General features: G+C 45.7%; 1 protein-coding gene across 2 annotated transcripts in view; it reads left to right on the top strand.

Moving 5' to 3' along the window:
* Nucleotides 1–6: 6 nt before the first annotated feature.
* SETBP1 (SET binding protein 1) overlaps nucleotides 7–16410 on the top strand; it is a 379355-nt gene continuing 362951 nt past the window's right edge. Inside the window, exon 1 of one of the 2 annotated variants that reach the window (XM_040478948.1) lies at nucleotides 7–185. The gene's annotated coding sequence lies outside the window, so the exon portion shown is untranslated. Of the gene's footprint in view, nucleotides 186–4606; nucleotides 4750–16410 lie in introns of those variants that run through there. The other variant, XM_040478950.1, reaches the window with a different exon arrangement.

Here is a 16410-nt window from a genome sequence, read left to right as displayed (position 1 = left end):
CCTCCGCGCGCCCGGGGGCCCCGGCGCCCCCCGAGCGAGGGCGGCCCGCCCCGCGGCTCGCGGTTTGACAGATGCTCATCGCCATGGAGTTGCTGCAGCAGCACCTTTGGGGGCTCGGGCAAGCGACGGGAGCCGGGATCTGAGCGAGCACCGGGGCCAGCGGATCCGGAGCCGCCGGGACATGGGTGAGCACGCGCGGCGACCTTGGCCCGGGAGCACGGCGCCCAGCCTCCCGCGGCGCCCCGGGCCCCCGCACGCCCGGGGCCGGGGGCGGTGTGTGTGCCCTGTATGCAAAAGTTAACGTCGCCTCGCCGGGGCTTTGACTTTGCACCGGGTGGGAAGGGGGAGACGGGGCCGAGGGGGCGGGATGCCGGTCCCCGCCAGGCTGCGGAGGATGGGCGCGATTCCGGCCCGCCCGCGGGTGGGCAGCGATGCTGGCTCATTTAGAGTGGCCCGTTGGCGGCGGCGATAGTGGAAGCGTCGGGCTGGAGGGCTGGTCGCTTATTGAGTTTCGCCTAATCTGATTCCCCCCCCCACCCCCCCACCCCGCCTTTTGCACCCTCCCTCGGTCCTGCCGCCGGCTGCCTGGGCTGGCGGGTTTGGCGTTGGTGGAGTGGACTCGAGAGGGGGAGGGGGTAGGGAAAGAGGTGGGAAGGCAGCAGGATAGGTAGACATATACATTATTTTGGGGGGTCTCTTTGTAACTTGCAGGTTAAGTGGAGCTAGAGAGCTACATTGTAACCTAGTTGGATATTTGGGGGGGGGGGGCATGTATCAGAATCTAACGTGTCGTTAATAGAAAGAAGAACAGGGAAGAAGTGGTCCAGCCGGCGAAGGTTGGTGTGTGCTTGTGTTGTGGCTGTGTGTTAGTCTTTCTCTTAAAATCTTAATCAATGGATCTGAGTCTCTGTCTCGTGCTCTCCGGTTTTGGGACTCTGAAAAGACAGGAATTCCCTTAAAAGCAGACGAATGCCTTTTTTTTTTTTTTTTTTTTTTTTTTTTTTTTTTTTTGAAAGCACGCATTGTGTGTGTTTCTAGAGGAGCCCTGGGCTTGAGAATTAACGGCAGGCTTCCCCGTTCGGTGGTTTCCAGTGGGAAATCACTCCGGAAAGGGAGCCCTTCAGTATCGATTTATTGTTTTTGTCTTTCAAACCATTATCTCTTTGGCTAAAATACTGTCTGAGAAGTTCCACAGAGACAAAGTCAGGTAAACTGGACTGGGCAGATCTTTAGCAAGATGGTGATAACGGTGATGCTGTTTGGGGTGTCTGTTTGTGATGGAAGCCTTGCTGGGTAATAGCAATTTCTGATCGGTAGAGCATGCTGCTTCTAAAAAAATAAGTGACTGCCTAAATGCTGTCTTCCAGTCCCCCTCCCCTACACGCTGCAAACACCCCTCCTCCCTTGACCCACACGCTTACAACAATTCTGAAATCGGATCCAACTGGGAATATTTTCTTTGGAGATCGGAAAGTTGTGCAATTGGAAGTAGAAGATGAGGCTAGAGGTACTGGGGGAGTTGTGGGGAGGGGGTTCTTATGGCCCCCTGATGCTGCATTTATTCTTTTTGTGTGTCTGTGTGGGTTCTGAGGGTGTGTATATCCATCTGAAAGGACTGTTGAGGGAAGGATTTCCGATTCGTTTCCGCTTCAAATAAACTGTCCTGATAATCTCATGGTTGGCGTCTAATACTAAAAGGCCAATTTGTGTGTCTCTTTATCGCCTCAGAAACTCTTCCAAAAGGGCAGTTTATTCTGGAATTCTACAACAGCTACTTTTCTTTCCACGCCCTCACCCCCTACCCTCCACTATCCACACCTTTCCCCCTAAAGTTTGGTTGGAGTCCGTGGTCTTTAAGGAAATCTAATACTACTTGTTTTTCAATAACATTATTTTTTTTTTGTTCTCTTCCTTTTCATTCCTTTACTCTGTTTCCTGTTTTTCTTCTTTTCCTGTAGATTCATACAAAAAACTAGTTTTATAAAGAAGCTGTCACTAAAACTATCTTGCTGTTGGGGCCCCACCTCTTACCCTCTAGTAGTTCACTCAGGTAAATCTGATTTACCCCCATTCAAACTCATCTTCGTTTGCAAACGTGTGTGTGTCTTGGGAGGTGGAGACAGGAGTGTAGTAGAGAAGAGGGACGTAGAGAGGAAGGGTGTTGTTCTGTGCAGGCCACATCTGCAACACTGGGGCCAGACCTGGACCCTCTGGGAGAGTTTCCTTTGCTCACCCCAGTTAGATGTTGTCTGGCTGGGATGGGGAGGCGGGGCCAAACTGGCCAGGGGCGTGTGAGGGAGGAGAAAGTTTGTAGCTCTTTAAAATGTAGCCAGTTTACAATCCCTGGTCATTCCCTCCCCTTTCTCCTCCTTTCTGTGGCTTCCACCATCCCAGACTCCCAAGACTCCCGCAGGGAGGCTTGATCTCCTGCCCTGACACGGTTGTCCAAGGCTTCAGAGTGTAGCTGAAGATGTTCTGCTTTCCTCTGTGCTTAATGGGATTGCCTCCTACCAGAGATGGGCGTTAGGACAGATCCGAGGAGTGTGGTTAAGCACAGAGTATTTGTAAATTTAGGGAAGGTGGTCTAAGAAGATAGGGAGACCAGGTACTCTGAAAGTGCTGCTTTGCACGAGATCTCCCCTCCCCCAGTAAGAAAAAAAAAAATTCCTCGTCTTGGGAAGTAGAATTGGTGCAAAAGCTGGGCTGTGGGCGCTGCTAGCCACTCTAGTAACCTGAGCTGGGCTGGGGGAGGAGGTGGTGAGGGAATGTGATCGGGAGCCAGAGGAGGGAAACGGACTCGTCTCCCAGAGTTGGGAAAATAGACGTGTCACTGGAATAAACAAACTGGAGGTGGGGGAGGGGAGGGCTTGTAGTGAACATAAGGGGGAGTGGCTGAGAAGCAGCGGTATGGTAGGAGAGGGCCACTTCTGGCTTAGGAGAAAATATCAACTGCCTTATATGTTCATAAATGGGCTAAGCAAGTGAAGGGCTGTAATCCGATCTTTTGTACGTTAACATCATAATGTTACATAGGAAGGCGCTGCTGGGCAGGCCCAGTTCTGGACTTCACATGGGGGAATCCTAGGGGTATCCCTGAGTGAACCTAGGAGCCTCTTTGGTGCCATCAGGGCTTCTGGTCATGTACTCACATTATTCACAGCAAGCTACTTTGTAAATCACCTAACCTCAGTGAGGGTTGGGAGACAGAAAACAGTGCATGGACTCTTTGTAGAATTTTGTTGAGAAAGGTAGGTGGGGAGAGGCAGGAGGCAGGAGTTTGCCGAAGAAGAAATAAATAGGTAGGCATTTCCCCTGGACCCCTGATTCCCTTTCTGCTGTTATCTTGACTTTCAATTCCATTAGGGGCCGAATCAATACTTCTCTGGCACAAAGATATACCTCTAGGAGAGTTCTCTCAAGCCAGTCATTATTTTTAGTTGTACTTCAATCTCTGCTTCGAAGCTTCTCTGTAATATGCAAAAGGAGGAAGATGAGAAGTGGCTAGATGGATGGGATGTCCTTTCTTGATTCTTGCAGAGACACTGAAACTTGGCTGGGCCTCAGCCTCCCAGAATGCCAGTTTTTCCCTTGGAGACTTGAAGTTTTAATTGAAACCAGAAAGCTATTGAAGGCAGACCCAGCCAATGAAACCTTGTTTTCTCTCTGCTCAGGAATGGGAAATAAATAATTTTTTGCTGATGGCATTTCAAGTTGCTTCAGTTCTGCCCTTGCCAGAAGAATGGGGTAAATTATTATTAACACATTAGCATTGTCAGGAGTAGCAGTGCCTTAAAAAAATGGGATGATGTTATTGAGTTTATTCAGGGACCCACTGTGTGGGAGAGGTCTACGGGTGGGGGGCCGGTGGGGGGTAGGACGGGGGCTGCTCTTGCCCTGAAGTGGGACAGCCCTTTCCTGGAAAAAAGGAAGCCTCACAGAATCCTTGCTGCATACCACTGTGCTTGGTCCTCGGGTTCTTGCAATGAAGGGAACAGGTATCCAACTTCACTCCTGTTCTGTGGTCTATTATGAAACCTGGTGAGCTTCTCAAAATGGTTGAGGCCAGGATTACCGTCATACATATAGACATAGGTTTAAGATTCATCTAGAACTGTTTCTAAAGGCAACCCTGGTATTTCACCAAATTTTCATCAAGCTTCAGTCACTTTCATCAACCTAACACTTGATAAATGCAGAAAAGGAAATAGCAAGGTGTCCACAGAATGTACTCCTTCATGAATTTGGGGCATAGATGCCAACCTAAAGTTTTGTTTTGCTGCAGGTTTTCATTTCCATTTTCCCTTAGCCTTCAACTAGATTCTGATGCCCACTTAGACATACCAAGTTGGGGCAATATGAAGTTTGGGGGGGAAATGGTAACCTTAGATGGCTGAGTGCAAGTTAGTGGGCCCTTAGAGTTCTCAAATGGAAGTTCCAACCATCTTTCAAAGTTTCTGGTCAGAGCAGAGTCCCTTTCAGAGTGTTGTTTTTGTTTTTTTTTTTTTTTTTCTTTTCCTTATCCATAGAGGATACCCTCCAAAGTTGAAGGAACATTTTTTTTTTTTTCAGTGGCCTTTGGCTTAGAAACTCCCAGTTGACTTCCTATCCGGTTCAGAGCGAATGATGCCAGGGTGAAGCAGAGAGTGTGAACAGCCCTGAAGTCCACAGAACACCTGGGGAGGAAGCAGGCAGCCCTCCCAGGAACTGATGATGGATTGTGATCAGCAGACCCATGAGAAATAATTGTAGGTAAAGCCAGCTGAACTGACCCCAGGCAAGCTGAGGCTTCTACCCTTCCAAGTGTTGGGGAGGGATAAGGATGAATGGTAAGCAGATAACAGGTGCAGAACTTTGCCAGCTTGGAGAAATGTTTCCCTTACCCAACTTCTCCCACCAAAAGTACTCCCTTTCATATGCATAGGTCTTTGTTCTTTTCAAGATAGCTTCATATCACATCACCCCCCTTGATTCTTCTAAGGGGGGAGGCCAGATAAGGAGTTTATCCCCACTCAGAAGATGAGGCAATTGACATAGTGACTTGCTGAAATGACACAAGGTGGTGGCCCACCTGGGACCGGATGGCTGTGTTAAAGTGTGAAGAGCATTACACCTGAAGTGACAAGATCTGCTTTGGATCCTGTCCTTGCTACTTCCCAGTTAAATGGCCCCTGGCAAGTTATTTAACTTCTTTGAGCCTCAGTAACCTAATCAGGAAAATAGGGATAAAGATGCTTAGCTTGCCTACTTCACAGGCATTGTAAGGATTAAATAATACCAGCTAATTTCTGTAATTGAACTCTGAGAGGATTTCCATGCTGCCTCCTGGAAACTGGTGCCTGGGATTATTGTCACCATAGCCCAGAGATTAATAACCCTTTGGTGTAACCAGAAATGCCAACAGGGGCCCTTGTGTTCTAAGACAGTCAGGGAATACTTGTTTTCTGTTCTTGAGTTGACTCACAAGAAAAATGTGTGTGTGTGTGTGTGTGTGTGTATAAATCAATTGAATTATTGGAGGCCTTGTATATGTCATGCATATCTAAGACTCAAAGTCTCAGATAAGATGCAATTTGGACTCGCAGGTGTATAGGCACTCAGGAAATGCTCTTAGCATTAGGAATGAGAAGAAGAAAAGAAAAAAGATACGGAGGTGCACAGAGAGTTAGGGCAAGCTGGAGAGAGTGAGGGGGAGGTTCTCCATAGGGAGCCCTAGTGGCTGAGCAGTGACATTCAGGACAGTGTTTAGCCTCTCTCAAGAAAAGAGCTCATAGCAAGATTGCCTCTGTCCCAGAGAACCATGTAGGTTGTCTAGAATCAGGAAAGCTTTTCACAGTCCATTTGCTCCCTTCCTCCTTTAGATTGCTTCTCTTTCTCTCTCTCATGATTCCCGGCTTGTCCTGTCCAGCAACCTGCACTAAGCACCTGGTAGTGTTCTCCAGTGAACCCCATTTTACACAACACTTGCTGGCTTCTGCTCCCATCAGACTGGTTTCTTCACTCACCTTGGGCCCTCTGTACAGGAGTCCACCTCTGCACCTGAGTTCACTCTTTGTTTCTGCCTCCTCTCTGGAAGGTGTCTTGATTGGTCCCTTTTAGTCAGAGCATTTACCTCTTAGGATAGATATCAGACCAGCTCTCAGCTCTGCACCCTGGTCTCTAGAGCACTTCAGGTATAAAGCACTTGCTTGGCAACCAGCTCATGCTGCTTTGCTGTTTGTTGTCACTACCGCCCTAGGCTGTGTGAATCCTTAAAGAAAGGAGCCAGGTTTGCCCACAAAGCCCTGTCCCTACTTAGGAGTGATTTCTGTTGCATGCATGAATCACAGAATTTATGCAAAGATAGGATATTAAAAGTAAATGTTGTTTAAGGTATACCAAAGCTCTGCACTGTCAAGCAACACAATGAGGGCCTCTTAAACAAAGTGAATAATAACCACTTATGTTAATGGCTTTTTATACTTTTGGCCATCTTTCAGGGGCAGTCACCCACTCTGTTTCTCCCTCGAAGCCTAAGAGATAATGATGTTTTACCACGTGCACATCCTAACAGTCACTGATTCACTCATTCATTCAATCATCAAATATTTATTAAGTGCCTACTAGAGGCTCATTGCCACACTAGCACACATAGCTCTTGACTTTCTCTGAAAATTCCGGTTGCATTTTTGTCCACCACACTTCTTTTGGTACTTAACCGTGCAATCTTCTTTGTTACTTTAATCCCAGTGCTTCCCTGCTCCTCGGTGACAGTGAGGCTGGCCGAACTGGAAAGGAAGCCAGAGCAGAGAAATGTGCTCAGTTCCGGGAAGGGCTCCTGAGAGGCAGACTGCATGCTGGGCTGGCCACCCGTTAGCGTATGATGGGGGACACCTTCTTAGCTTGGGGCACCTCGAAGTGAATGAGTTTGGTTGCTATGGATGGAGGGGACCATTCTGAAATTTTGTGATCCTATAGCTAGAAGTGTCCTAGGAGTTTTGAAGCTTTTTTTTTTTTTTTTAAAGCTCAGAGCTTCTCAGACCCATTTAATGGCAGCCCAGCAACCATCCAAACCAATCCCACTGAGGAGTTGTGCCTTTTGCTAAGTGCTTGCTGTGGTAGAAGAGCTCTAGAAATGGAAATAGGGTCAGCAGAAGTTCCTCAGTTAGAACCAGAGAGCCAGACTTGGAGGACAGGGACAGGGAGAGGCTGAGATGGATGGTGAGCTAAGTGTGAAGAAATATCATAAAGAATAAGATAAAGAATCATGTGGAAGGAAGAAAAAGATTGATTCTCTACATCTTTTTTGAATACTGGCCCCCTTTGGTGAGATAACTGAGTGGAGTAGAGGGAGCTGATGCAGACAGTTTAGAAAACCTGGAGTGTAATATTCCCTATCTGGGCTCTGCTACTGCCTCCTGTGCTAAGTAAGCATCTGGAATCTCTGCTGTGGCTACTCCACAGCCCTCATGGATCTGGGGGGCTGGGTGTTATTTTTGGGCATGTAGGCTGGGCACACACAGGCTATGCCTGTGCTTCTGGGATGTCCTCTCCATCCCCACAGCAGAGTCTGTCCTGCATTGGCCAGGGTTCCATAACAACTGGTGATTGGTTTCTGTGCATTTTGAGGTCAAAGGGAACGATCCCCAGTTTGTCCGAAGCCAGAAGCCTCTGTGATTTGGGGTGGGGTGGGATCAGGAAAATTGTGCTTTGATCTGAAGCCCTCTGAAAGTTCAGTGGGAATTCTTACCTACTCACCAAGGAACACCTGGTTGGATATTTAGGAAGAGGGAGGTTCTATAAGCTACCAAGACGTGGCAGTTACTTTTATTCTAGGATTTACTTGGGATAGGGGGAAAACCAGGCAACACTATTAGCCTAACTTGGTGAAGAACAATTTCTTCATTTTTCCTTCTGTCTGCCAAAGATTTGCAATTCTGTCAGTAGAAAAAACTGCTTGGGTTTGAAATTGGGGTTGGAGCTGGAGAGATGGGAAGACTGGAGATGCTGAACTTGATGGATCCAACATAGTAGCCTGAGAATGTTCATCAGAAGCCGTGGGGCACCATTGTTGTGTTTGTAGCAGAATAATGAAATCTGGATGGCAAGTTCCTTGCAGTGGTTAGTGGCTCTTTCTGTGACCTATTGTTATTTGAGCTATGAGACCTTGATTTTTTTAAGTATTAAATTAATACTTAATTTGGTTAATAATGGTGGCTAAAAACAATAATATGATGTCAGAGCCATGTGGGCCTTCTTTCTGCTCATCACTTTGTTCTCAAGAGCTCACTTACAGTGAGTTTTTTGATCCACAAATATCTGTTAAAATCTCAACATTGCTGCTGTGTGAGCCATTGTTCCTGACACTTTTCAGTGGAAAAGGTCCATGAGACATGGCTTTTGCCCTTGGAGAGTGGATAGTATATCTGTAGAGACATGCATAGCTCAAAAGGAAAGCTTCAGTCTGCAGCCAAAGTAGGAGTATGATCTAATGGAATTATGCTATTTGTGTGATCAGGAGCAGTCGGGGAAGGCTTTGAGAAGGATGTGGTGTTGGGTTTGACAGTAGTATTGGAATAAGGGGATATTCTTAGTGGATAAAATAGCTTTGGCACAGGAGCAGAGGTGGGACAAAGTTCAAATGTAAGTTTGGAATTGCCATACACACACACACACACACACACACACACACAAATGGATGCTAATCATGAACAAGTACTGCAACTGGCAGGAGCAGGGTGCCCCTGATGACAAGGTCCAACTGGCTGATATTGAGGGGCTGATCACCCATAGGAGGCATCTTGATGGTCTGAGGACTTCTCAGTGGGAAGGACGAGGTCTCTAAGTTGGACCCAATCTAGCTGTCCATAGTTTTTATTCAGACTCATTTTCAGCCCTCTGATTCAACCGACTTTGTACACTCGTTGACATTTAAATATGAATGTGATGAGACTCTGATGGGTGCTGGAGGTGGGGAGGCAAGGACACAAAGGGATGGAGAGGACATTGTCTCTGCCCTCAGTCTGGCGGAAGACTTCATAAGAACTCATGAAAGGCAGCTATCTAAGGCTAACTGAACTATATTGGGAGTGCAGGGAAGGCCAGAACCACTGGCATTGGACAGATCCCAGAAAGCTTCAGGGACTAGGTGGGGCTTGGGCTGAGTCCTGAACAATGAATGGGACAGTCTTGCATAGGTTCAGATCTGCAGAGAAGAAGCTCAACTTGAGAATATAGAGGCAGAAGGAAGATCACTTCTCAGAGACCAGGGTTCTATGGAATGTCAGATGGCCAGACAGATGAAATGGGGGTCCTGTGAGAAAAAGGCCAAGGCTGCATGTTGAGATGGGAGCCATGACCAGAGTTTTCAGAATGCCAGGGGAATAGATGTGAGGAGCAGAAGGATGTGCCAGTCAGAGAACTTTCACACATAACACACAGGACAGAACCCTGACATCTGACTGTCCCATCTACCATTGGTATTGTTAGCTACCAACTCTTCAGTCTGGTATTCAAAAGAGGTATTTTCAGAACAAAAAATAAAACTATATACGAGCATTTAGAATGGGAATCAGCCACTCTGGAGAATAAAAATGCTCTGATACTGGCATTTATCAACAGGAGTTTAATGTATAATTGGAATAAAGACATACAAGTTTTGGTAACAATGCAGTATTAAATGGCAGTTCAAGATTCCTGAAGGAGAAATATCATAAAGGAAGGGAATGGAGCTAATATTTGTTTAGCTCTGGTATGCCTAACATCTCCTTTGTGGAAGAAGCACAAGCATGTAGGTGTCAAATTATACTTTATGTTCAAATGACAGTAAGCAAAGTGATTGTGGAATCAGATGGTTGAGAAGTCGAGGAATTTGAATTAGGACTGAACAGGTAGTGGGGTCAGAATTAGAGACCCTTGAGAGAAAAACTGTCGAGTTTATTATTTGTTGGATTGTTTAGTTTATCTCCATTGCCTTCACGTAAGTCTATCATTTTCATCCCCAGTTTACAAATGGCACGGTGGAGGAGCAGAGTTTAAGTGGCTGCTAACTCTGGGTATTTGAAGACGGGTGGCATGATGAGTTAGTGGAAAGCAAATGACATTTGGAGTCAAAGAGCACCATCTCAGTGACTTTAATTAATTTCTCAACTTCAGTTTTCTTTTCTTTAAAATGGGCACATCTCAGGGTTAAATAAAAAACTTAAAGCACTCGTTATATACTAACTAGATGCATGTTAAAACGTAGGATCATTTTCTTTGCCAGGTGGCTCTCTCTACTCTATTTGGACAGGAAATACTATGACTACAGTTACTTCTTACATTTTGCCGTATTTCACCTTTTAGGTGCTATTCTGCATATGCTATTTACTGTTGTCTTTGTAAAGTTTGGTGAAAAGACTTGGAGGGCAGGTGAGAAAACTGATACTCAGGATTTGGAAGTAAAATGAAAAGTCAGGTGGCAGACTGGTCTTGGAGCTCATATCTGTAGAAGTAGCTAGCGGTATCACTTTGTGTTTTAGAGACATTATCATGTAAATGTAAGAGTACAGGCTTTGGAATCTTATAAACCCTGGATTTGATTGTGGATCTGGTGTAGGTAATATGGGCCCTTGGGCAAAGTATTACCCTCTCTGGGCCATTATTTCTACATCTGTAAAATGAAAATAGGTCTTCTGTATTGCAGGGCTGCTGTCTTGATTAAACTCATAATACCTGTTGAGATCATTGGTTATATTTACCACCTCTCTCACGGTGAGTGTGTGCTTTCCTCGACTGCATGGAGAAACACAGGCAACAGATGATATGCCAGAGGTAGAACTTGCCCTACGAACTTGGGGATTGGCCCAGCCAGAGCTATACAGATCTCTCTCCAGAGGTTCTAAGGCTCATGCTATTGTGTTGTGTTATTGGTTCCCAGAGGAGGCACTATTTTTGAAGCTAGAGCTGGAACTGTTGGTTAATGGAAAATGTGCCAGCCTTAGGCCTCAGAAGTTTGATTCTGCTTCTCTCCCTATCATGGAGATCCCTGAACACAGGGACTGATCCTTAGTTTTGCATGAGGTTCAGTCAGATGGAGCCATAGAACCAGCAGGATCTAGAAGGAAGTTGAAAGAACCAGCCCAGACTTTGAAGGACTCTGGTTGTCAAGTTCAGGAGATAAGGCTTAGCAGCTGAAAATGTCAGAGCTGAAGGAGCCACAGTTTACATTATTGCACCCCTTCATTCTGAAGACAGGGATGGGGAGACCCAGGGAAAAAAAGGAACTTGTCCAAGGCCACCTAGCACCAGATGGCAGAGCAGGGAATTGAGCCTGTAATTTGTGACTAAACCAAGTCAGTTTCCTCCATAAGACAAACTGGGAAGAAGAAGAAAAGCAATAGTCAAAACAACAGCAAACACTTGTGTTACCAGGTGCAAATTAAACTATTTGTATGTGCTTCCTATTGTATAGGGAGATTGGGGAGGTTGGCCTCCAACCCCTGTCCCTTCAGGCTTTACTTGGGATCTGTGAAGAGAGGCAGCAATTAGCCAAACACTAGCTTAAATGACACAGGCTATGGAAGTAAATCAAATTTAACAAAATATTTGAGTGTCCACTATGGTGATCCCAACATGTTCTTTCATAATTATCTTATTTAATCTTCAATTACTTCTCAAAACAACCCTTGAGGTAGGATTATAACCCAATTTCCAAATGAGACTTGAACAGTGTAAACATATTTTCTAGGAACAGTTACTAAGTGGGAAAGAGAGGCTAAGTAATCTAAATATGTGACATCAGATTGGTGCTGCTTCCATTCTTCTTTTCAAGCGGAAACATAGCTTGGACACTTGCTGTTGGATCCTTACTGTGTATGCTCATTGTGCTCTGAACTGTGTCAGAGATCCATGTAAAACCCAGCTCCGACCCTTGTGGAGTTCCTGGTCTGGTGGGAGAGAGAAATAAGTACATGGAACATTGCAGTAGTTTGCCAAATGCTCTGTAGCAGAATGCTCAGGGAAGTGAGAGCAAGACCATCTGTGAGTGTAAGTGTGTGTGTGTGTGTGCATGCGCACGCGCGCGTGTGTGTGTGTGTGTGTGTGTGTGTGTGTGTGTATACATACAAGGGGAAAGGAATAGAAAAGGAAGTTTCAGCCGGCCTTCATGAAGAATGTGAAACTTGAGGCAAATCCTGAAGAATGACTTAGAGGTTACAGTGTGGAGAGAGGAGAAAGGTCAGCTGGAGGAATTAGTAGGGAATCCCATGAATCAATGCAAATCAGGGGACTTTGGGGAAGCCACAGCTCAGCAGACACTGTTGGGGAAATTGGTGGGTGCAGAACTCAGGAGCAATGCTTGGAGGAGGTGATCTGTGGATAGGAGGGTACCATCCAGATATGTGGTATAAAAAAGCCACTGAGTCTGACCTTCATTTTTCACTGTAGACCACTGGTGTGTTTGCAGGGTTAGAGAGAGCCATGGTAGCAGAGCTATGTTGCCCTCACTGATTGAGAGCTGGGTAAGGGTTGGGTCACTTGATCAATTTATCAGAGTTTATGGTGCATTTACTCTGGGTATTTCTGCAGCAGGAAGGATTTCAGGGGCAGATCACTCAGAGTCATGGGCACCTGAGTCAAATGGTGCTTGGTGGCCTTTGACACATTCTCTTATTCAGCATTTCCTCAGTGAATGATTTAGAGTATTGCTCCATGGATCAGGAGCTGTGCCAGGCTCTGGGGACTCCATGGTGAGCCAAATAGACTAGCTTTTACCCTCAGGGGCATACTGTCTAGTGCAGGAGGAGGCGGGGTGCAGAGTTGCACCCATGAGTGGCACATGCATTTATAAAATATAATAAATGCTAGTGAAGAAAACCTCTGTGCTGTTAAGGCACAAAATAGGGAGTCCTGATCTGGTTGTGAAGCTTGGGGAAGTGCCTTTAGACCTGGGCCTGAGTAATGAAGAGGCATTATTAACTCAGGGGGGCTGGAGGAGGACCCTAGGTTCATGCCAAGTCTTTCAAATGGGAAAGGCCACTTCTGACTCCCCACCTAAATACCTTAGGTGACATAAAGAAAGATGAACACTGAATCACCTCCAAAACCAGTCAGATAGTGACTGGTTTAAATTCTCTTAAAAGAATTTGAGTAGGGGTTCTTATAGCATTAGGCCAGTGAACCTAGGTTAACATACATTAGCTTCCCTATCTGTAGTTAGGTGGGATCACATTCCATCCTTTTACACCCTTTGCCTTCTAAGATCAGAAACTCCTAATTTCTGTCAACTAGAAAAATAGGCAGTCATCCGGTCTACTGCATGGGCAACTTTAGTAAGACAACTGAAGATAGTTTCCTCCCTACCATCATTATATACATATCCTCAAAGTCTATGGCTTTCAGAAACCAAATGGAAAAGTCTGAAGGAGGGAGGTTTGAGAGGGTTGGAAGCAGGGCATTGACTTCTGGGCAGAGATGGCTCCTCAAGTTCAGCTCTGAGGTGGACACAAAGAGCCCTTGTCACAGTGCATATTGGGGATTTCAGCTCTTCAGAATTTCAAAGAATCTGGCAGAAGAAGCCCTCATCGTCCAGCAAAACAGTAGTAGGTAGATGTCTACTGTCAATGGTGTTCTAGTAAATGCTTAACACCCTGTTCTGCAGATTTGTTTTGAAGCCATTATTTGTGAAGTTTGCTAATTCCGGTGGTGTAAACACTCTTACCATAGCCAATTTTCAAACTACCAGCCTGACCCCATTGAATGTGGAGTTGGGAAGAGAGACACAGGATAGGCTCTCAGGATCCCCTTGAGGCTGCTGTCAGCACACCGCCATTACTGTTCAAGAGAAACTTAGATGATGAGATCATTGATAACAGCAGTAGCGCTGAGAGGAGGATTTGATTGCCTTCCAGGTGGACTGAAGGTAGAGTCAAAAGCTGCCCAGTGCTTTTTCTGTAGATGAACACTACCTGGTATGACTCTCTTCTCCTTTACAGCAATGAGCAAAGAGCAAGAACCAACAGGAGGCCTTAGAGGGAAAAACACCCAAATAAGGTAAAAGGAACAGTATCATGAAAATTATTTACTACAACTGCAAAATAAGAATTTCAGGAAGCTGCCAGACATCTGCAACAGGAAGAAGCATGACCGCCGGTGGGATAGGAGCACAGAGTCACAGGGAGGGAGTGTGCAGAGATGAAAAACATCAGAATCAGCTGAAAGGAAGATGCATGAAGTAAAGAAAGCCTGCAGGGAGCCAAACTGTGTAATAGCAGAATTAAAAATCTGCAATAGAGACAAAGGGAACACGGAAAATAGAATTAAGTTGGTATCATGGAGGGTAGTTTGGGGTTTGCTTTCCCACAATGCAAAATCAAGAAATAAAAACAGTAAGAGAGAAAATGAGGGAAATGGAAGACATAGATGGGAATGCTAAAGTGAGGATTACAGGAAAAACTGAGAGAGAAGCCAGAACCATTGAGTAGAAGAAATAGTTAAAGAGGTATGATCACAGGGGATATTACTGCCTCTATAGATACAAAAGGCTCATCGTGTTGTAGGAAAAATAAAAGTAGAGGGATCTGCACTGTACTCATTTTGTCATTCATAAAATTCTAATACAATGGAGGAAAGATCTTCAACTATAACAGCGTAAAACAAGTTGCCTACAAAGGAAACAAACCAGGCTGGCCTTCATTTTCTCTTCTGTTATTTCAAATGTTAGAAGACAGTCTATAGAGTTTTGAGGGGGAAATGTTTCTGGTCTGAGGATTATGCTTTTACAGGTAAAGATGGAAGAAATGACTTATGGGGATTTGCAGGACACAGAGCTGAGGTGGGGCTGGGGGTGGGGCACAGAAGAGTTCTGTGAGAGGGGGAAGGTCAGGAATGAGGCAGGGGACTCTTGTATATTTGTAGATTGTTTGCCTTTAAGACCATATGGGGTGCATGTTTTTAATATTTTTTTTTTAATAAAGAGCATGTGTAGTTCTATTAAAAAAAAAGATAATAGTCATAACCTAATAAGGTAGACCAGGAAGGCATTTGTTCCATCTTGCTGATGAGACATTGAGGCTGAAAGAAGACTTATGAGGGCTCCTACTTGACAGAACTAGGTACGGAATCCACATGTTTGACTCCTGTTAAATATGCCAAGGGCTCTGCCAGCTCCACCATATTGTCTCTTTGGAAGGCAACAGTCCAGCTGATGATGGCCTGCATGTGGGTGGTGCCGTGGGAGCAGAGCAGATGGGAGAGGTGGATGATGTTGGGAAACCCAGGCCGTGTTGGGTTGTTCATTTATTAATTCAGTCAACCAGCATTTCTTGAGTGTCCATTATGTGTTGGGCACAGTGCTAGGCATTGGGACTGCATGCATGAATAAAAATGCAACCTTTGTATATTCAGAGACTCAGAGTAGTGATGTAAGGGAGAAATACCTTTAAACACAGAGTAATCGTGTTCATTGGCCAAGGCAGGAGGTAGGGGTAAGTACATACATTAGGCAAAGCCTAAGCCCATCAGAATCATCTGGAAGGCTTGGGAAAAGCCAGAGGGCTGGACCCCACCCTGGGAGCCCTGATTCAATAAGTGGGGCTCAAAAATTTGCATTTATGCTGCTATACTCTGGGATTAGTAAGAGTTTCCCAAGGCTTCAGGATTAGGAAAACTTCTTCCATCTTGCAGATTTGAACGGTAGAGAGGGTGCGTTCCTTGGGACTCTTTTGGGTTCTGAGACACATCTAGCCAGCCAGGATTCCCCAAGTCCCTCAGAGAAATAATTCTGAAGGTCCACACTATCTAATGTGGAGTGTCCTCATAGGTCTGTGGCTGTGCAGGGTAAAATTAGAGTCTTGTGTCTGGAAGAGACCTTGTTCTATTCATTGCTGAGTTAAGTGTGGAGTAAAGGACTCAAAGCAGCCTCTCAAATAGTCACTGTAAAAGGGAGAGCCATGGGTAGAGGGCAAGTTCCTGGACTTCTCCCCCAGTGTTCTTTCCAAGTACATCACCACCCTTCTTGCCCCTCTGTTTCCGTGGGACGTGCTGGGCAGTTATTTCCTAAGGAAGTTTTATTACTCCTGTGCCCTGACACCAGGTCCTACAGGAAGCCACCAAAGAGTTAACTTTATTTGGACTAGGAGCCTGAGCCAAGTACAGAGTGTCCATTGTGCACCCGCCCCCTCTGGAGGAGTCGCTGACTGCTGGAATGTGACAAGGCAAAAGGTTTTCACCTTGCGTTGGCTCCTCTCCTCTGTGAGGGCACAAGTGGGTGCGTGTGCTCACGCTCACATGTTGGCAGGGGTACACCACAAGAGAACTCTCAGTTGTTTCCCAGACTCACCAAAAAAGTGAACGGTGAATTTGGGGTGGCAGGTATGTGCTGGGAGAAGGGAAAAGGAGAACAACAGCTTTGTGTGCTGGGGAAGTAAACAGACAGGTTAGGTTTCTTTGCTCTTC

This window comes from Herpailurus yagouaroundi, unplaced genomic scaffold (assembly GCF_014898765.1).
Source record: "Herpailurus yagouaroundi ecotype Mexico unplaced genomic scaffold, PumYag 142, whole genome shotgun sequence".
NCBI lineage: Eukaryota > Metazoa > Chordata > Mammalia > Carnivora > Felidae > Herpailurus > Herpailurus yagouaroundi.
This window is presented reverse-complemented; position numbering and strand designations above follow the sequence as displayed.